We start from the raw sequence: 22,770 nt of genomic DNA on the forward strand, positions 1-22,770 counted from the left end.
TGAGGGTCTGTATGGCACGGAGTAGGGCATCCCCCATATAATAGGGCTGTGTGGGTTTGTATCAAAGGGAGCAGAGTATCCCCCATATAACTGGTCTGTATAGCAGGTTTGTATGGCTGGGAGTTGGACATCCCCGATATAACAGAGCTGTGCGAGTCTGTATGGAAGGAAGCAAGGCATCCCTCATATAACAGGTCTATATAACCTGGAGTAGGGCATTCCCCATATAACAGGGCTGTGCGGGTCCCTGTGATGGAGCAGGTCATTCCCCCGTATAACAGGGCTGATTGGGGCTGTATGGCTGGAAGCAGGGCATCCCCCATAGACCAGGCCTGTGAAGTTCCTATGGTATGGAGCTGGGCATCCCCCATATAAAAGGGCTGTGTGGCCGGGAGCAGGGCATCCCCCATAGACCAGGGCTGTGAAGTCCCTATGGCAGGGAGCAGGGCATTTCACATGTAATGGTCTGTGGGATCCTCATGGCAGGGTATGATCTTATGATCCTATATGATCTTCTATGGCAGGGAATTCCGCCCCTCTTCACCCCCCCGTAAAGCAGGCTTTAGAGCAGAATGTTTCTCTTTCCCAACTCCCTTCATTTTACAGGGTGTAAAGTTGCTATGTGCTGGAGCAGGGCAGGTCATCCTTCAAACATCCATCCATCCCGATAGAACAGGCTGTGGGCACCCAATGGCATGGTGCATGGCAAAGTACTGCCCTCCCTACATATTGGGATTTCTGTGGAGTTCCTATAGCAAGGTGCATTGTGATCTGTCTGTCTTTCCTGTCCCGAGGATAAATGTATAAAACTGGTATGCTGAAGAGTTCCTAAAGCAGGTTACGTGTCAGTCCGTCCTCTCCTTTCAGTGTAATAAACGTGCACTGGGGTTCTGGAGGTAAGACATGGCAGCATAGCACCCACTATGCAAATAACAGATGGACTGTGGATTCCTATACTAGTATATATGGCAGTTCACTGCCCTCAATACAACAGGCATACTCTTGATTCTCTATAGAGGGTGTATATAAGTATATTGTGTGGGCATTACCCTTTTTGTAATTGCCCCGGGTGCAGGTCATGTCTTAGATGTCTTTCTCTGCTTGTTATTTCTATTAAGTGCATCATTAGTTTATTAATAAATATAAATAGAGGAGGGAAAATGGACTCCGAAATATTTGTACTTAATGAAAAAGAAGCTACTGAACACTAAATAACTTGTACTGAAGATGTGGTCATGAGTTTGGAAGTTATTCTGAATCTGGTCACTTCTTGTGTTTAAGAAAAAAGCTAAACAAAAAAGATATAAGCTCTGGCTGGTGTGGAGTTGTATGAAGTATGTGGAGGGTTGCCTAGGGTTTGATCCAGTTCTTAGATGCTGATGAGTTTTCCAATTCTGTGATTTGTCAGTAGCTGTAAAACCAGAAAAATTGTTTTCCATCTTTGCTCAGTTGTACCTTGCTAGTCCTGGTCTACATTACTGGGTCTTTCACAAGGATACAAGTAATTAGCAACACTTTAGCAGGTGTATGATTAAGAATTACAAACCTGATCCTAGAAAGAGGCCTTGGGAATCACCTTATACCATATTCTCAGATATAAGTATAAAGAATCCCAGGAGCCTGGGGGCATTAATGCCATTTCTCCTCCTCCCTCCCCCATCCATCTTTTGTGTGATTTCTTCAGGATAATGCCTCTTGAATCATGCCTTCATTCTAAATGCTGTAAATCCATAAAATTATATTGTGACTTTTGTCAAGAAGGTTCTGACCTACATTAGCATGGTATCACATCACAGCACGAAGACCAGTAATAGTTTTTGAAGGCCAAATCCATAAGGACTTTTTTTTTTAATCGGGAAAATGTTTAGTTTTCCCTCTGTAATCTGCTGCATTGTTATGTAGCACAGAATTAACAGTCTTTTTTTTTTTCATTACACACATGTATAGGGATGAAATCGGTAAACGTTGGAGATCCATGTGCAAACATAAGATGTCATAGCATGTCACATTAACTTAATTTTGAGAGGTTCCTAAGTTAACATGAATCACTATTTCAGTTTGTTGTCCTATTGCCCATATATAAAGGGGCTGGTAAATGTGGTTTGATGTAAATTTCTGTATTCTGTACATGCATATTTAACAACAGACAATCACTTGGCTGAACACCAGACTGAGTGCACACCCCTTGAGCCACATTTGCTAGTAGGTACAAAAGGTTTAATATGTAATAGGTATAACATAAGTGTGTATAATATATAAAATAAATGTAACCACACACACATAAACATGTCTTCTATATTGAATCCAGTGTGTGTAATATATTGTGAGGTGCATTGCCATATATTGCCGGCTGTGTTTGCTGAAAAAGTTAGCACAGCAGGACTGAGCTAAGCATTCTGTGGTAGTTTTAATCTGAAGATTCTCGTGCTTGTATGCATTTAAGTGAAAACCAATGTTGTTTTATTATTTTGTTTGTTGTGACCATTAATTGATATTTACAAATATGGCAAGATTTTGTTTCTGATTTTTGCTTAATATATTGTAAAAATTGTATTATCTGTAAAGGGTTGAACTGAGATTATACTGGTACTGTATGGTTCTTCTAGTTCTTGTGCAGATACTGTAAGTTCCTGTAGATCAGGTATGTCAGAATACTTGTAAAAAGTTCATTAATGTAGTATGAGCATGTTAGAGATATTCCACACAAATTAGACAACAGCTGTACGGTATTGACATATAGAGTCTTCTGTTGAGAGATGAGATGTTGGCATTAAATAATTGTTACCTTGGGCTTGTGAACTGTTGCGAGACAGTGTACTTTGTGCAGAAAAGGAAAGGAATGCTTCTCTCTCTCTTACGAAAGGTTCAGAATGGGAAACTAGTGCATGCTGCTTTGGACACACTGTGTCCTGGGCAGCATTACAGTGGGCTGATGGTCAGAAAAGTGACTACAGGTCCAATTCAGTGAGTAAAGTGCCTGCATGCCTGAGGCAGTGCATATGCTCACTGACTCCAGCATGTTTCTGAACAAATTGTAGTAACTTCATGTTCATTTTTCTCACTGAGTTGCAGAATTAACTATGCAGACCCTGTACACAGTGTGGTATGTTTCTCTGACAAAGGATGAGACTGTCTGGGTCAGACAAGAAAGTATACGGCTAGCCTGATGGGCAACTACTCCAAATTCTACAGAAAAGGAATGTGAGCAGTTATTTCAGTCTTAGAACTAAAATATAATAGGGCTGTATGCAGACATAACTCCTGCCAATTCATGGGGCAGTGGAGGGGGTGTTAGTAAGGGCATGACAAAGGTCTGCTAAGCAGGGATCTACCCAGATCTAGCATGCATGGGCCCATGCTTGCAGTGTGTGTGTGCAATGAATAATCTAGAGCTCGGTTGAAATGTCTGTGACTGGGTGAGGTAATATCTTTTATTGGACCAACTTCGGTTAGTGAGAGAGACAAGCTTTCAAGCTTACACAGAGCTCTTCTTCAGATCTGGGCAATGAACTCAGAGGGTCACAGTTAAATACAAGGTGGAACAGATTGTTTAGCATAAGTAGTTAACACATATTTCAAGGGACCATTCAAGGTGCAGTGGCCAATTAACACCTCTCCAGTCATAGGGGCAAAAAATAAAACTGGGGGACAAAAGGGGCAGCTAAAAGGGTTATAGATTGTTGTAATAAGCCATAAATCCAGCTGTGACACTCTGAGTACATTTTCCAGACCTGAAGAAGAGCACTGTATAAGCTTGAAAGCTTGTCTCTCTTTACTTCACCCACCTTGTCTCTCTAATATCCTGAGACCAATACAGCTACAACACTGTGATTTGTGACAGATATTCTGGATGCAATATAGGGTGTAGAGTTAACTGTTTCCATAGGCATCATGTCTGTCCCAATGTATGAGTGTGGGGTGATGATATAGCTGTTTTAGAGGGGCACAACTAGAAAGCTATGGGGATTTATGCAGTTCAGTACCCACCACCATTCTCGTTGTGCCACATGGCTATTTCTGCTGCGATGGCTAATGGCAATTTTCATGCATCCCTGGTTGGCTGGGTGCTGGATACTTGTTTCCTCTTGGATTGTCTCTGTGCTAATGTATGGTGAAGGTAGCTCTGAGTCTCCCTTTGTATGGTCTTCTTTTATTAAAGAGGGATGGAGGTAGCAAATTTCTGGGATGGTTAAGGGCTTTTGTGTTTTAGTATATCCAAAGCACAAGTGGGAGAAGTTAGACTGCCGTAGCAGCAGAAGTCCAACCTCTTTACCAGAAGGCAAAAGTCTGTGTTCCAGCATCTGCATGTGTTTAAATTTCCTGCCCTACCTGAATGCAGAATAAACAGTTACTCTAATCGTGCTACATAGTGTGAACACTGTACAGGAGTACAGTGTACTCTTACCTCTTTAAAGGGGTAGTGAATGGAGCTCAATGTAAGGATGCCACCTTACTCGGCCCATCTGCACCCTGGAGGACTCGGTTACTTTACGGACAAAAAGTTTCATCTTTGTTAATGCTGCAGAGCTAATATAGCCATGGGAAAGTGAGCTGGAGTCTCTTCCGCCTTATGTGTTATCATCAAAAGTGTCAACTAAGTTCTATTTGCAGAATCTTGCTTGCTAGTGGTTATATAAGAGGGATTTATTTATTTATTTTGAATCCTAGATTGAGTTCCTGCTCCCATGGAAACCAAAGGCAAAACTCCCATTAGTTTCAATGGGTGCAGGAGCAGGCCCCGAGTCTGCAGTGGAGCAATACAGAAAGTTTGTTCTTTTGACTTGTAAAATTGATATGACTTTCGCCAAGCCAGAATAAATACAAAACTTCACCAATACTTTTAGAGTTGCTTATCAGTTTAGCTCCACTTTAATGTATTTTGTGAAATTCCAGCTTTATACTTTTAAAAATAAAATAAAAATTCTTGCTTGTTGTTATTGTGGGACTAAACTTGCCCTGTGCCACCCTTTGGCTGCACAGGCCCTTGCCCTTGGGGGAATCAATGAGCAAGGTGGTTACAGGGTGCAGCAGGCCCTGAAGTTTCACAAGAGGTAATGGGCGGGTTCCTTCACAGTCTCTGTCCCAGAAGACCTAGTTACTCAAGCTATATGCTGTGCTTGGAGTTGGCTTGATGAGAATGATGTAATAGAGTTTAATACTTAATTTAGTTATAGGGTCCAAATCAGCCTTCAATTACACCCATGTAATCCCAGCAAAATCATTGGTGGTGCATGAATTTAAGCAGAGGCAGAATCTGTTATGTATACTTGAGAAGCATATGGAGGTGATTCAATTTCTAAAGAATTATTAATGGAACATCTGCTTATTCCTTGGTTTATTCAAAACTGTAATGTTTCCACTGTAAAAATTTCTCCCTCTGTCCCACTTGCATTTTATCTTTTCCCTTATACTATGATCATTTAGATTGTGAGCTTTTCAGGGCCAGTACCACGTTTTTCCTTGCTTTAAAAAGTACCATGTACATCTATGGCACTGTATACAAATACACCTCTGCCTCGATATAATGCTGTCCTCGGGAGCCAAAAAATTTTACTATGTTATAGGTGAAACTGCGTTATATTGAACTTGCTTTGATCCACCAGAGTGCGCAGCCCTGCCCCCTCGGAGCACTGCTTTACCGCGTTATATCCGAATTCACGTTATATCAGGTCACATTATATTGAGGTAGCGGAGTATAATGACATAAAAAAACTATGTTAAAGGAACTTTAGGTTGTGAAGTCAAGCATTCAAAAGTTAGGAAATGCCAGATTAAAATTGTCTGTGCAAATTTAATTCACCCCCTTGTGTGTACATCCTTTACACTGAATGAGGTGGGGGTGGGTTTTGTGGAAAAAATGATAATCGTCATTAAATACTGTATCATAATGCAGCTGAATAATGCAGATTTAAAGATGCACGGGCAACCTTTAATCTGGAATTTCCTAACTTTCAAGAACTTGACTTTTCAGTCAAAATAACAGTCTTGTAACATAGAAAATCCTCAGAAATTCCAAACAACAACTAACAGAAAAGAGAAAACATTCTACTATGTGCAACTCTAACAATTCTCCCAATGAAATATTATCAGCAGGATTTTAACCTTAAACCTGCAGCACTTACCTCTGTTACTTGAGCTACAGAACTAGTTACAGAAGGAGAAGGCGGTTGTCTCAGAGCTGAAGGATAGGCTGTGGGGGCCAAGTGCTGGGTCTGAAGGTGGGAAGGAGGATCCTCCCAACCCATCTCTCTCACTCTCTCCTCTCCTGGAATTGGGGGAGCTCCTGCCCTATGTGCTGTACCCAGATAGGGGGTGGACCACTAGCGCCATATTTTTAATCCAGGGGAGTGGTTGGGGAGGAAGAGCCTGGCCTGGCTCTCTCCCCTTAACCCTCCTCCTCTCCCGCCCTAGAAGCTCCTAGGCTTTCCTGATGCAGTCAGGGCCGGCTCCAGGGTTTTGGCCGCCCCATGCAGCCAAACAAACAAAAAAAAGCCACGATCGCGATCTGTGGCGGCAATTCAGCAGGAGGTCCTTCGCTCCAAGCAGGAGTGAGGGACCATCCGCCGAATTGCCGCCGAATAGCTGGACGTGCCGCCCCTCTCCGAAGTGGCCGCCCCAAGCACCTGCTTGGTAAGCCGGTGCCTGGAGCTGGCCCGGGATGCAGTGTGTGCTGATGTTTTGACAGTGTCATGAACCTGGCTTTAGAATGTTCATATGCAGTCGTTGTTTTGGCAGGCTGCCAGATTTTTTTCTGAGCCAGGCAAGCAAGGGATATGAGATGACCATTTTAAACAATATATATCTTAGCTAAATCTGCATGAAATGTCACAGGATAAAGAAAGGGCACTTTTATAGCCAGAGGGCTATTTCCCTATTGAACTTCAAAGGCCTTTTGTAAACAATGGGGATGTCAGAGCTTCTCAAAAAAAAAAAAGTTGCAAGAAACTTTTATAATGGAAAGTGTTAGGAAACTTAAATGCAGGGGTCACTACCAGCTTCTCCCTATAATTAAAGATGAGAATTCCCAAACATAAAGGGTAAAATCATGACCCTATTGAAGTCAGTGGGAGTTTTGCTATTGGCTTCAATGGGTATGTCTATGCTGCAAGTAAACACCTGCAGCTGGCCCGTGCCATCTGATTTGTGCTCTCAGGGCTCTCCCCTCATGGGGTCCCAGAGTCTGAATGTCTACACTGCAATTTTATAGCCCTGTAGCCTGAGCCCCACGAGCCCGAGTCAGGTGACCAGGACCAGCCACAGGTGTTTAACTGCAGCGTAGACATACCCATTGAAGCTGATGGCAAAACTCCCACTGACATCATTCGGGTCAGGATTTCACCCAATGTGTTCATTTGTTCAAGTCCACCGTATAATTTCTGTGGGAAATCCACCATCTGAACTATCAGCCCTTCTAGCTGAAGGTACACCTCTCTACTGATTAATATTTTCCATATGAAGCCTTAGGCCTTCTTACTGCAAAAACTGAATTCTAAAAAGTTTTTTAGTTAGCTCATGAGCTCTTAGCTGTAATAATTTACATTAGCAAACTGCCAAGGTATGATCACTGGGCATGTGATGTGCATCAGTCAGTAAACAACCCATGACTTTTCTCAGTATCTAATAGGCTAGTGGAATTTACAGGCCCCTTCTAATAAATTATCACATTCTTATCTGGAAAGATAAAATTAGGTTTGGAAAACAGCTTTTTTTTTAAATAGAAATGGGAGACAGCTCAAGGTACTCATGTTCACTTACACAGTTGATCCATAAATAAAAGAACCTTTAAAATATTCACTTGTAACTATTATTCATCAGTTTTTTCTCTCTATCCTTTCTGCCCACTCCCATTCTAAGTAATTTGATTGTTCACTGATTATTTTTAAATAAGTAGGATTTTTGATCAGGGAAACTGATAGTAAACTACATAAATAGAAATGTTTAACTTGTGTTAGTTATAACAAAAAATCTCAAAAAGGCAAATACTCCTTGGAGTCATTATAATATGTGACCATATTGTATCTTCCAATTGGGACAACAAAGCTTAGGAAGCTCCAAGGTTCATTTAAGAGTATCTGACACAAGTTCCCCTTGGCAAGAAGAGACTCAGAGGAGACTGCGGAATAGATGTGACCTCTAGACCTCTAAGGGCTCAATGATCCATGGGAAAAGGAAGTACCAAAGCCTCAGGAGGGCTCATAGCTGTCCCTCTGTAGGGCTGTCTTCCTCCATACACTTCCTCCCCACCTCAAGAGCCATAATGCTATTGGTTCTTTAACCCATGCTTTTGTGATATCCACCCTTTCTCAAAAGGGTCTTTCAGGAAGTTAATCATGCTAGGTGTAACATTAATTTAATTTTGCAAGACATCCACCTGCCAAGCAAGGATTATGCTGAAGAGAGAAGTAGCTCTCTAGTGCCACCTTGGCATTGCCCTCCCTACCCTGAGCTCTGTGTCCCAAGTTACAGTGAGCAAGAGCAGAAGAGTTTATATAGGCTCCTGGTATGGGGGGCAACATGCTGCAGAGACACCATCCAATGGAGAGCTGGAGCCGATTCACACCGGTTCGCAAGAACTGGTTGCTAAATTTAGAAGCTGGTGTAGAATCGGTTCCTAAAGGGGCGGGCAGGTGGGCAAACTCCGGTCCGCGGGCTACATCCGGCCCGCAGGACCGTCCTGTCTGGCCCGCCTGAGCTCCCAGCTGGGGAGGCTCCCCCGGTCCCTCCCCCGCTTCTCCCCCTCTTGCAAAGCCGCCAGAACCCTGGGGAAGTGGCGGGGCTCCGGCAGCTATTTAAAGGACCGGGGCGGCAGAGGCAGCTGGAGCCCCAGCCCTTTAAATAGCCCCTGGAGCCCCCTGCTACTCCAGGGCTCCGAAGGCTATTTAAAGGGCCCGGGGCTCCACCGCTTCTACCGCACCTGTCCTTTAAATAGCTGCCGGAGCCCTGGAGAGGCGGTGGGGCTCCGGCGGCTATTTAAAGGGCCGGGGCAGTAGAAGCAGTGGGAGCCCTGGACTTTTTAAATAGCCCCCAGAGCCCCGCTGCCGCTACCCCAGGGCTCCAGCAGTGGGCCTCTGGTGGCAATTTAAAGGACCTGGGACTCCAGCCCCTGCTGGGAGCCCCAGGCCCTTTAAATTGGTCCCTGGGGAAGCCGGGCCACCCCGGTATGGCGCACCAGCTTACTTTCACCTCTGGGTAAGGGGATGGGGCTGCATCCTTACACAGCAGCATGGTAAGGGGACCGGGCCAGGGCTGGGAGGAGGGGTTGGATAAGGGGTAGGGAGTGGTTGGAGGGACTAGAACTGGAAGGGACCTTGAAAGGTCATCGAGTCCAGCCCCCTGCCTTCACTAGCAGGACCAAGTACTGATTTTGCCCCAGATCCCTAAGTGGCCCCCTCAAGGATTGAACTCACAACCCTGGGTATAGTAGGCCAATGCTCAAACCACTGAGCTATCCCTCCCCCCTTTTTCTGGGGGGGGCGGTCAGGGGATGGGGAACAGGGGGGTTGGGTGGGCAATGGAGTCCCGGGGGTCTTTTGGGGTGGTGGTGGATGGGGTTTGGGCAGTCAGGGGACAGGGAGTGGGGCAAGTTGGGTAGGGGGTAGGGTCCTGGGGGGCAGTTAGGGTGGGGGGTTTTGGGAGGGGGTGGTCATGGGGACAAGGAGGGGGTTGATGGGTTGCGGGTTCTGAGGGGGGCAGTCGGGGGCAGGACGTGGGTTGGGGTTAGATGGGTGGGTGGCGGGGAAGAGACAGGCACGTGGGGCTTGTACTCATCGCGTGGTTCCCTTCCGGGTCTTCAGCGGCACTTCGGCGGCAGGTCCTTCACTCGCTCCGGGTGAAGGACCTGCCGCCGAAAACCCGGAGCAAGTGAAGACCCCCCCTGCCGCCGAAGTGCCACCGAGGACCCGGTAGGGAACCGGTTCTTAGGATTTTGGGAGCTTATCACTGGCACCCTGCTCTGCTCCTCCCTGCTCTGCCATCCCCCACTTTTTTTTCTTTTGCACCCAGTTTAATTTATCTTTGCTCACTTCCCTGCCTTGCAGTGGAGGGGAGCATATGGCATTGCAATGTCCACCTGGTTGCTATATATGCACTTATCATGGTTCCTGCATGAGGACCGCCATTATACATTTCTTATTCAGGAAAAACTTGCATTGAGTTCAGTTGCTCTTTCAGTGTTTATTCTTTCCCGTGAATGGGAGTTGTTCACAAAGAGTTAACAAAACAGATCCCTATTTGTGCATCCTCAAACTCCTATATTAGTAACATCTGTATTATGGTAATGCTCAAAGGCAATAAGGATTGGGGGCCCCATTGTGCTGCGTGCTGTACAAACATAGATAAGAGGTCATCTCTGCCCTGTTTAAAATCTAAAATATTTTTTGTTGGAACAATGTGTATGGTGATAGGTATCTTACCTTAGATATGCAGATAGTACTGTACATCTAATTAGTAAGTCAGTCTTTACATTTTGGCTCCATATCACAAACCCACTTCTGGTATTTTTGCTTAAGTGCAAAACCAAGCATCCTAAATACTTTCTATTTTTATTGTTTTATCTGGTAATTTTAAACAAACAGCTTTTTAAAATGCTTCTTTTTTATATGTGGGGTTTTAGTCTAGAGCTGCGAGATATATATTATATATATATATATAATTTATTTATTTATTTTAAGGAGACATTAAAATCATCATATTTGTTACTATATGTTAATGACCAGGTCCTACAAAATCAAGTACCCTTGCCTCCTGTGGGACAACGTATGAGTGTAAGTGTCTGTCTGTGTAGACTTCCTTGCCATAAATCAGGCTTCAAGTTATTAAAAACTGAAATAATGTTTACAGTCTAACTTTCTATTATGTATTTTGTTGGTTCAGAGAGATACCAATAAGTATATTTTTAAAAAATCACAATTTTGCATGGATTCTTCTAATCTACAAGTAACCCTTAAGCTTAATACAGCTAAAAGTTCAAAGAAATTGTATCTACTTTTTTACTTTATGTGTTTGACAGCTAGCCCTATGTGTACTGCCTATTTCCCCCTGTCCTTAGTTTGGATCTTTCACACAGCAGAATGGGAGAGAAAAAAAATTAAAATACGAAAATGTGATTGTAAAACAAGAAAGTTGGTAGGGGGAATAAGAAGCATGTATATTACCTGAAACTGCCTTGGCCTTTGGAACGGGGACTATCTTGTTGTCATATGTGTGTTCAGTGCCAACGATAGTGGGGCCCTGATCTTCTATTAGAGTGGTAGGTCATACACCAGGGATGGGCAAACTTTTTGGCCTGAGGGCTGCATCTGGGTATGGAAATTGTATGGCGGGCCATGAATGCTTACGAAATTGGGGGTTAGGGCTAGGGAGTGGGTGAGGGTTCTGGCTGGGGTTGCGGGCTCTGGAGTGGGGCCAGAAATGAGGAGTTCAGGGTGTGGGAGGGAGCTCCAGGCTGGGGCATGGTGTTGGGGGGGGGGTTTCCGGCTGGGTGTACGGGCTCTGGGGTGGGGCTGGGGATGAGGGGTTGGGGGTGCAGTAGGGTGCTCCAGACTGGGATCAAGGGGTTCGGAGGGCAGGAGGGGGATCAGGGTTGGGGCAGGGGGTTGGGGCACAGGAGGGGGTCAGAGGTGCAGGCTCCAGGTGACGCTTACCTCAAGCAGCTCCCGGAAGCAGCGGCATGTCCTCCTTCCAGCTCCTACACGAAAGTTGCCACTTTTTGATTCTCATGCCACTAGCACAACATTATTTAGGTTTCCTGTAAGATTGCAGGGGAATGATTCACTTTAAAACACAAAACAATACACTTTTTTTTCCACTTAATTTTGAAAGCATTGAATAAAGTTAACTAGACAGAGGAAGAAGAATCAAGTATTGTTCAATTGACAAATTTAGAAATAAAAGGCAATGTTTGATAGTGAATGAATTAGTTCATATCTGATGGCTCTTTGACGGCTTAAATGAATTAGGGTGTTGGCATCAGTTCATTTTCAATTGAGCAGGTATCCACATCCTGCTCCAAAAAACACCGCCTCAATTGGCATGCTTATTAGAGAGACAAGGTGGGTGAGGTAATATTATTTATTGGACCAACTTCTGTTTATTGAGAGAAATAAGTTTTCATCAACAGAAGTTGGTCCGATGAAAGATATTATCTCACCCACCTTCTGTCTCTAATATCCTGGGATGGACACGACTACAACAACACTGCATACAACAATTGCATACTTGTTGACAGCCTCGGTGGAGAGAGTGAGGATTTAATGGGCCATATGCAGAATGAGCTTTCATCTTGCATTTAAAGTTGGAACCTCCAGATCAGGGTTGAAGCACTGACCCACACTGGCCTGGAAGCTTGCACTTGCGCTATTGACTGTTTTGTAGATAAATAGAAGATTTCACTCTCAGCACCTTCCATCTTTTCACAAGCTCTGTGCCTCTCACAAGCTCTAAAATTCACATTGAAGTATATTCATCTTTTAGATTGTAAGCTGTCTGGGGCAGGATCTGTCTCTTCTGATTGTGCAGCGTCTAATGCAGTGAGGCCCTGATCCTGATTGGGGAAATACAATAATTTAAATGATTATTAATAATAAAGAAACAAAGGGCCAGGAACAAAAATACATCTCTTGCTAATTAAGAATTAGGTACTGCAGAGAAACAGCTGGTTTAGTGATATTTTGATCCTCTAGAAGGATTCTGGACATCTGATCTTGGTGCTAAACAGTGGTTTCATTAAAACAGTTTATCAAGTGGTTCACAGACTGAAATAGAATGTTTTGCTATTGCTTTCATTGCATGCACAAAGCATATTGTGTGAACAGCATTTGGCAGGAGCAAATGTAGTGTATCTGAAACCTTTAATTATATACTGTAGGCAGCTCTGTCTGGGTCAGAAGATACCACATTATCAAATGACATGGTGTAGTCATTCAGAACTCATGCAACAGCTTGATCATTCATTGAATGATTGGTCTCTATCAAGCAAGTAACAGCAACATTTTCATTAGAGCCTAAGTGTGAAATGTTTGACTCTCTTGTTACCTGATTGATATAAGAAATGAAGGGAGCTGTGTTCAGTGAAATTTTTACAGCAGCAAAGACAGTGCATATTATGTGCTGTGTCACACTTCCACTTGCTGTATGGTACTAGCAGTTCAAAAAGTTTACAAGGTATTTCAGTTTCATTGAATTTCATTTTGCGAGTGTATGCAGCAGGACATAATACTATATAAGCTCGGTTTAAACACAAATTAAAAAGAAATGAAGAAAAATGGTAATGTTTGGGGATATTTACACTATTCCATTTTCCAAACTAAAGGTAGAATAAGTTTATGATTAAGGCACAGGAGTGGGAGTCAGGAAGTCTAAGGCTATGTCTACACTGCTCACCTTATAACGGTGCGACTGTACTGCTGCAGCTGCGCCATTGTAAGGTGCACAGTGTACCTGCTTTTTGTTGCAGGTAGAGAGCTCTCCTGGTGACAAAATAAAACCATCCCCAATGAGGGGCGGTAGCTTCGTCGACGGGAGAATATCTCCTGCTGACGAAGCGCTGTCAACACCAGCGCTTTTTGTGGTTAAAACTTTTGTCATTTAGGGGTGTGTTTTTTTCATACCTTTGAGCGAGAAAAGTTTTAACAATGAAAGTGCATTGTAGACAAAGCCTAAATTATATTTATGGCCTTGCCACATACTTCCTGAGTGACTATAGGCATTTCATTCGACCTCCCTGTATCTCAGTTTCCCCATCTGTACAAGGGAGATAGCATCTGTCTCACACAGGGTTGTGAGGCTTACTTCATTTATTTGTAAAGTGCTTTGAGATCCTAAGATGGAAGGTGCTATTGAATGGTAAATTATTAACTGTAGTAGAGTCTCCGGAACCAACCCATGCAACAAACCTCGATGCCAACTCTGCCCACATATCTACACCAGCAACACCATCACAGGACCTAACCCGATCAGCTACAACATCACCGGCTCATTCACCTGCACGTCCACCAATGTTATATATGCCATCATATGCCAGCAATGCCCCTCTGCTATGTACATTGGCCAAACTGGACAGTCACTATGCAAGAGGATAAATGGACACAAGTCAGATATCAGGAATGGCAATATACAAAGACCTGTAGGAGAACACTTCAACCTCCCTGGCCACACAATAGCAGATGTAAAGGTAAAATGATTCATCTTACAGCAAAAAAACTTCAGGACCAGACTCCAAAGAGAAACTGCTGAGCTCCAGTTCATTTGCAAATTTGACACCATCAGATCAGGATTAAACAAAGATTGTGAATGGCTATCCAACTACAGAAGCAGTTTCTCCTCCCTTGGTGTTCACACCTCAACAGCTAGCAGAGCACCTCACCCTCCCTGATTGAACTAACCTCGTTATCTCCATACTGATTTATACCTGCCTCTGGAGATTTCCATTACTTGCATCTGAAGAAGTGAGGTTCTTACCCACGAAAGCTTATGCTCCCAATACTTCTGTTAGTCCTAAAGGTGCCACAGGACCCTCTGTTGCTTTTTACAGAGTCTCATTAGTGGCTGATAGTTTTTGCAAGTCTGACAAAATATGTCAGTTCTGGGTTTGGCTTGTAGCTATTCCAGATAAATGGGTTCCTGCTTTGGACTTGTCAGTCTGGCAGAGTCACCAACTGCCACAGAGAATTTGCAGGTTGCAGGCAATCTTTTTTTTTTTTCTTTTTATTAATGCCATCTCTCTTCTCCACATTTCACTCTGCCTAAAAGTCAGGCAGCTAATTTTCTCTTTCCTAGCACTTACGCTTTAAAAAAGAAGCAATAAAGTGGTGGAACTGAGACTATTTGAAAAATGCAAAAAAATGCTGGCCTTGCACATTAAATTGGCCTGTGACTAACTACAGTGGTACCAATTAATCATAATAATAATTAATAACGTGTTTTTCCATATCCCTGGTTTCTCAGACCACCAAAGAACTCTCTGCCTTGCAGTAGATGAGTTACATTTTCAGTACAAACTATATACCCGTTTGGGCTGGGATCAGCACTTTTACTCTTCCCCTAGGAGAAGTGATGATTGTAGCATTTATCATACATAAAGGAATCTACCATAAATAGCTGCCAAAAAGTAGATCAGCCAAGAGAACAAATTGAGCAGTATCCAGGATCTCAGAAACCTTTTCAGCTAGTATCAGGGGGTAGCCGTGTTAGTCTGTATCCACAAAAACAAGAAGGAGTCCGGTGGCACCTTAAAGACTAACAGATTTATTTGGGCATAAGCTTTCATGGGTAAAAAAACTCACTTCTTCAGATGCAGAAGTGAGGTTTTTTACCCACAAAAGCTTATGCCCAAATAAATCTGTTAGTCTTTAAGGTGCCACCGGACTCCTTGTTGTTGTTCAGCTAGTGGAGCTGATGGTGAATTAAGGAAACTACTCCCTCAGTGCTCTCCAAAAGCTCCCATTTTGGAGCAATAACAGATATGGGTGGGTATATGTGTGTCAAAGTTAGACTCAGGACTCCTAGTTTGTCAGACCACTCTGTTTTATTAGCACAGCGCTCTGCTAATACATTCAGATAATGTGAGCCCCCATGCAAGATTCAAACAGTCTTATTTATACAGATAAAAGGATGCGAACTAAACAAAGGGACAGAGAGAGCAAAATTGTAAAATTTGCATAGGGCACAATATGCATATTCTGCTTCCTTATTAACTCTTATCGATCTAAGGCTAATGCTTCACCAATTGCCCTTAAGTGGCAAGTTAAGCAGTTAATGTCTGCTTTCCTGCCCCCCTGGCTTGCAGCATTTCTCATTTCTACTTAAAGATACATACAGCATTCTTTAATTCATTCTATTTCTTTAATATAATTCATTTCACTTTCACAATCCCTCCTTTTGGTCAAGTTTACACAAAGACAAACAATTACTGGGTTCCACATATTAATAGTTCTTTATCTCTTCATTCATCAGTGATATTTAACATCATCATATTAGCACTCTGTTTTGGGGCAGTCACCTGGGTGGCATACCTTACACAGTTCTGGAGACAACAGGAGATTAACTGAAAGCATACAAAAATCATTAGGATTCCACACAGGATAGTCAGGGCTCCCTGAAACAACCAGTTTCCTATGCCAGAGAAATTGAATAGGTTACTTAGCCACTTCCATAAAGAACTCAGCTCTTCATAGGGAAGATATGCGATTTGTTCTAAGTGACTAGCGTGATCTATTACCTCATTGGTGTTGTCAGGTATGAACACACAACATTCTTTTCCAATGAGAGCACAGGTCCCTCCTTTGGCCGCCAGCACTATGTCCAATGCCTGACGGTTTTGGAGGGCCATCTGTCAGATCGCCCCTGTTTCTTTGGCCAGGGTCTTTAAACTCTCTCCGGTTTCATTTGCCATTATTTCAACTACTGCTTGTAACCTTAGGAACCTTTTTGCACAGTGTATTACCCCCCCAAGTGGGATAAGGGAACCGCCAATAGCCTCTTCCCAGGTCAAGGGGCTTATATTATTTACATACCATTGGGCATCTGATAAGTCCCTTCTTCTTCGCCTGAAATTACGAAGGCGTTCTCATGGGAAGGACCCTAGCACTCGGAATTGTGGGAAGAGTCGGGCGGGATAACAGATACCTGACCAGTTAGCTGGTAACACAGTATAAGCTTTGGTCCCACAAACTCAATGATGGCCTATTAAGGCTGGGAAGGGTCAGTTGCACCCATTTGTCACATAGGTGCCTACAAAGGAGGAGTAATATCCTCCGAAGGCACAGGGTAATTCTCCTTACGAGGAGTGGTGTTATTTGCATGGCATTGAAAGATTGTATTGTTTTCACTAAGATTACTGTAGGGGGAACATGAGATTGATTTTTCTGTTTGATCCCAGGTTGAGAAAAATTCATATCCCCGTACCCAGCCCGCCACTCTTTAGTTTTGTTCGAATAATCCCATACAGCATTGGCCACAATATGCTGAAGGCAACGGCTTTTTCCCAGTTCCAGCCCTGTCCATTACACACTCAACACCAATGACCTTTTCCCTCCATCACACTTATCCATTTAGATACATTTATTCCCACTGATTCCCAAGTGTCATTATTGTTCCATGTTTTGTTAAACAGATGAAGTCCTCCAGTGAGGTCTGGGGAATTGAGTGGGATTGCCAGGACAGGAACACCAGCTTGAGAGTGAGCTGGGATGTGGCTGCAGACCCAGCAATTAGAAATATTAACAGTCTGAGCTATCCACACTTGCTGCTGGATAAAAGAATTGTCATTGTGGACTCCCCAGACCTTAAGACACCAGCAACCGAGGAACAGGCGCCACCAGAGGCTCATGTTGGAGGCAAGGCCTTTCCGGTTCTGACAACCTCAACTGAGGGAACCGCAGTCACGGTTTTACATCTACCAGGCAGCAGGCGCTAGGCTCACTATTGCTTCTTTTTGGGCCTTGCTTTAGGTCCTCGTCTGCTTCTGGCAACCCTTACGAGAGCTTAGATGGTAAGGTATTGCAGGCTGTTCCTCTACGTCTTCTTCTGGAGTCAAAATTGACTGCGTGGTCCTGAGGTGATTGGTTTGCTGGGGGGTGCCTTCTTACACTGCGAAGCATGTATGCACGCTGTGATGCCAGACAGTTTAACAGCCATCTGGATAGTAAGCAGTACCTGATGATTCTTTGATGTCCTTTAAGTCTCTTTACTTCTTCTTTCTTGACTCTGGCTATAACAATGGCCTTCACACCTTATCTTTTCCTGATGCATACATTCCTTATTCAAACAGATTGAGAATACAAACAGTAGTATTTTATATGGAGCAAAAAGGCATTGCAAATTAAACCTTGCTAAGTTTTACAATCAATAACCAAGACAATTTACATTGAGACCCAGGCCTTCAATGTTCCTCTAATCTACTTAACATAGACACAATAGAGAATCCTGTTTCTTACTTACTAAACCTTAAAACAAAGAAATGTATATTTAACTAGAGGCCTACTTTGTAATACATATAGGAAACCATAGTAGACATTATAACTTATTCTAAAACAAAAGGGTGACCATAATCAGTCATAAGGATTGTTCTGGTCTGTCATTCCTTTCTGCTATTCAAAAAGGGTGGCTGACAGGGATGAAATCAAATCATACATTAATTCTTATGGGACATTATAAAATCCTGCTCCTACATGTCCCCCTTTTGACACTAAGATTATTAATCGCCAGTGTCACTTCTTATTTAGTCCACGTAATAGGAAATACTGGGAGGTGATTTGGGCCTGTGGCTCTAGCTTTGCATACATTTGTTTTATCCAACAGCACATTTCAAACGTTACAATTAAACACATACAATTTAAAACCAAAACCAATTAGGGTTAGTAACATTAGTACGCCAGTAGTTGTGGGAGACCATTCAGAAAATATGTTATACCAATGGTAAGCTGTTATGTCTTTCTGCAGTGGCAATTCTTAACATGTTGCCATTTGCATGTATAATATGAATGGTTCAGTTTCCCACATTGCCTTTTTGTTTGTTTTAGGAACTATGTTACCTTTTTACCTTTTGTAAACACATTACTTACATTACATTTACATTTGTCTATTGGAAGGTTGCTAACACTTCCATTCTTTTAAAACACTTTTCCCCCCAAGAATTAACACATACACATAGCCCATTATACAGTACTTTGGTCTCATTATTCATTGTATCCCACATACAGGATCCTAGTGAGATGTCTTTACTACAGGGCTTTGGAGTAACAGGCATGGATAAGCATACCCACTTTTATTTGTTTCTTATTAGGTTGTCCTGTAGCTGATATTAGCTTTTTCTGAAAGACAAAAATAACATTTTTCTACCCCTTTTGGGGTGGCATTCATTATTGCTTAAAATATTCCTTTCTTTTACAAATACCCTTGCTGATTGCAGGCAAAACAAGAGGAATTACCTCCATATTTTCCTGTGTTTTTGTTCTATAGGCAGGCCAGGTTTTAATGGCTTCTATCTTTTAAGAGTTATGGGGAAATTATCCCACTGTTCAGTCATTAAATCCATGAGGTGGTGTACCTCAGTTTTCCCTTTACAGCAGACCAAGGTTACAGTGTCTTTCCTGCTGTGTTAAGCTTTAAGTTTGTTCACAGGTAACAGCTGAAAAGCATCATTACCATAAAGGATTTTTTTTTTCAAAAATCATACACACTATACATTGTTACAGGGGTACTTATTAACATTAAATTTATTTTAATTAAAGGTATCTTGTTATACCGTGCCTTTTATTTAGACAATTTGTTTGCTGACCAGGTTTGTTCTTTGTCTGCAACTTCTTTGTGCTGGCAGTTCTCTCACTTCCTTTATCAGTTAGATAATTTGCATCCACACAGGCTTGGCTTTTGGATTCAAAACCATTAGCAGAGCTCAGAGACTCTGTCTTAAAAGGAACACAATTAACTTTTACCAGAGTTTTGATTACATTTAACTCTTGCTTCCAAAACACACAGATCTGAAAAAGAAAACACAGTCTATTGTGTCTCCTTTGGAGCCCTAATAGGATTTTAATTAAATAGCATGTTTCGTTTGCATTTCTTTTACCCCCTCTATAATATACACTGCACACGTCTGCACATTCCTTCTATACTTTAACTTTTAAAACATTAGCCATATTAATTTTTACATAAGGTGTAACTGTTTCTTTTGTTCTTAGAGTTTTAGGTACCCTTATCAAAGTGACAGTCTGATTACACAGAGCCATTTTAAGGCTCAGTGTTTCTAACATTGCTTCTTTTTGTTTTGTGCACCTCACCCCTGCTGTTGCTTCAGAGGGCCACTGTCTTTATTCTTTTCCTACAGCTTTCATCTGCTATTTTGTTACAAAAACAAACAAACAAACAGAATCCAGAATCTCTCCCTATTTTTCTGATTTTGACTGTCCTGCTGCAGTCATGACTTGGTCTTTATTTGAAAACATTTAAATTTTGTAAAGAATCGAGTTACCCCTTAGGGGTTAAATACCAAATCTCAAAGTCAACCAACACTCGTTACCTGTATCTGGCAAAAAGGTCTGTCAGTTTTGCAACTTTGAATTAAAGAGTCAGATGGATTTTTAGTGGCATTATAAACAAAACCAAACCAATTTATCTTAAACTTACAAAACAGGAGTTTTACAAACCTCACATATTCCCACAGACAGACAGATACATACACATTTTCTCTCCCTTAACATCCCTCTTACACTGTACATAGATTACATTACCTTTATACATTTGGGGCAGTTAAGTTCCAATAGAACCCCCCCTTTGTTCTTTTAGCAAATTTGACTCAATTGTCCATAGTCAAATGATTTTAATTAGATAGTCTCTTTACCTGGATTATTTACAGACATTCCTCTGGAAAAGGGCCCATTTTTCCTTCAGAATAGCTGCAAAGAAACCAAGAATTCTTTTAACAAGATCCTTTTTAACATTTTCACAAAGTTTAACTGTTTAATTCTCTCCAGCCTCTGTAGAGTTAACTTTTCACTCTTTCCTTAAATCACTTGTTTATTTCCCAAAATGACACCTTTATCAACTCAGATTTCACCATTTTAAGTATTGTTCCAGGGGTTCATACTTGCACTTACTCCTGACACTATGCCCTTAGGGCTTCCAACCTGTTTTTTTTTTTTTTTTTTTTTTAGTTTATCTGTTGCTTGCCTGGGCCCAATCCTGCTTTTTCCAATGAACCATTTTTGTGAGTGATATTATGGTCATTTCACAATTTTGAAAGAAATGCTTAAGGAAAGGGACCAGAAAGGGTGGGGGCTAGTTGAGGAGCCCACCCTCCTTGCTGAATTGGTAATGGAACACTAAAGAATCAGTTTCTGAGGCAGACAATGAAGGGGAACAGAACAAGGGGCATTTTATCCTTTTTACAATGAGAGGGGAGTATGAAGGGAGTTGGGATCGATCCGGGGTTGTTGTTTTTTTTTGTCAGAGAACAGGGTGAAGGGGAGCGCTCAGTCTGGTGGTGGGAGAGGAGGCTTTTAATAAAGCTTTTAACTTATTATTTGAATATTTGAGAGAGGCAAGTTTTGATTTTGTCCACCTACGATTTGCCTCTTCCCACCACTGCAGAAACAATTAACCTCTCCTTTAGCCAATTTAGTTTTAGGCTGTCCGAGTTTGTTTTTTAAGATGTCCACTCGGTCCTTGTTCCAAGGTTTTAACAGTGGCCACTGAGTTTTGGGATCTCCCTGAGTTAGCCTAGACCATTTTTCCAGAAATGTACAGGAGTCCGGACCATTCCTAAAACTGAGCCGGCGTTCCTTTAGGGAACTGTCCCGACTTAGACGTCTGGTTACCAATACAGGAGGACTTTACACACACCAATCACACAAGAAGGAAATTCGGGTTCATCAGAGCGATGCCCGGTGCAACACACAAAAGGAGCCCACAGGCTACTGCCTCAGTCGCCCTTGCTTTCACACCAAGGGTTTTACCCAAGGTGCGGTGAGGCTGCGATTGTGCAGATTTCACTCACTCAGATCGCGGGGACAGGAACCCCTTGGTCGGCCGATCCCCGGACGGAGATGGCACCCAGACTCAAACACTCCACAGGAGGACGGATAGACACAGAGACAGGACAGTCCTCAGTCCGGACAAAACACAGAAATAATTACCTGACCAGATTCCTGATGTCAGATCCCGGGATCCCTACCAGAACAGAGTGGGAACCAACAGGTTCGATGGCGTAGACCTCACTGTGGTCGTGCACCCTTCCGTTCAGGAGGAGGACCGCTCGGACCAAATGCCCAGGTGCCGGCTACCACGGTCGTCCTACAAAAACGGTCAGGAATCACACAGCCCCAGTGAAGACGGTTGCCATCTCGGTGGAACCTCCAAATTGTCAAAGTTAGACTCAGGACTCCTAGTTTGTCAGACCACTCTGTTTTATTAGCACAGCGCTCTGCTAATACATTCAGATAATGTGAGCCCCCATGCAAGATTCAAACAGTCTTATTTATACAGATAAAAGGGTGCGAACTAAACAAAGGGACAGAGAGAGCAAAATTGTAAAATTTGCATAGGGCACAATATGCATATTCTGCTTCCTTATTAACTCTTATCGATCTAAGGCTAATGCTTCACCAATTGCCCTTAAGTGGCAAGTTAAGTAGTTAATGTCTGCTTTCCTGCCCCCCTGGCTTGCAGCATTTCTCATTTCTACTTAAAGATACATACAGCATTCTTTAATTCATTCTATTTCTTTAATATAATTCATTTCACTTTCACATGTGGAAAGGTGCCAATAAAGGTACCTGACAACAGAATTCCATCTGAAAGAGACCATTCTAGTATGTCAGAGCATGAGGCCGTTGAGCATCCTGACTAGACCTAGTCCTGTGGACCAGAGCACATTCATACTCACTCAAAAAATTGAGAGTCCACAGACAAAATACTGTGAGCTGGATTAAAAAATATTACTGCCAGGAGAATACTGGACTTGTCCCAGTGGTGGTCTGTTGGTGCAGGAAGAATATCTTTCTGAAGGATGTACTTCAGTCCCTGGTCACCCTAATTATGGATGTGACTCTCCTAGGCTATAGGGAAGAAACAAGAAAAAACAGTACAATACAGTTGGTCCAAAAGAAAAGTAAAAAAAAAAAAATCCATACTAATGTGGTAAATATGAGGGTATTTCATCTGTCTTTTCTGGAATTGAGGACAGAATGGAAAGAAAATCATGTACTGGTCTAATCAGACAGCCCTTTGCCTTTAGCAGAGAGAAATGAGGTGCAGGAGACCAAGGTCCAAAAA

At 42.6% G+C, this 22,770-nt stretch overlaps 1 protein-coding gene and 1 long non-coding RNA gene across 8 annotated transcripts in view; one reads left to right on the forward strand and one right to left on the reverse strand.

The window, feature by feature from the left end:
- Positions 1 to 22,770, forward strand: part of TMEM266 (transmembrane protein 266) — a 129,463-nt gene that overhangs the window by 969 nt on the left and 105,724 nt on the right. For 2 of the 7 annotated variants that reach the window (XM_065558383.1, XM_065558389.1), the window contains exon 2: positions 607 to 759. The exons of the other annotated variants lie outside the window; for them this stretch is intronic. The gene's annotated coding sequence lies outside the window, so the exon portion shown is untranslated. The remainder of the gene's footprint in view (positions 1 to 606; positions 760 to 22,770) is intronic. 7 annotated transcript variants of the gene reach the window in all.
- On the reverse strand, positions 17,619 to 22,521 carry LOC135973754 (uncharacterized). Its single transcript, XR_010590769.1, has 3 exons — positions 22,382 to 22,521; positions 20,339 to 20,393; positions 17,619 to 17,754 (listed from the first exon to the last, which is right to left on the reverse strand). It is a non-coding gene; the product is annotated as an uncharacterized LOC135973754 (long non-coding RNA).

The sequence above is a fragment of the Chrysemys picta genome, chromosome 10 (genome assembly GCF_011386835.1).
Source record: "Chrysemys picta bellii isolate R12L10 chromosome 10, ASM1138683v2, whole genome shotgun sequence".
Classification (NCBI taxonomy): domain Eukaryota; kingdom Metazoa; phylum Chordata; order Testudines; family Emydidae; genus Chrysemys; species Chrysemys picta.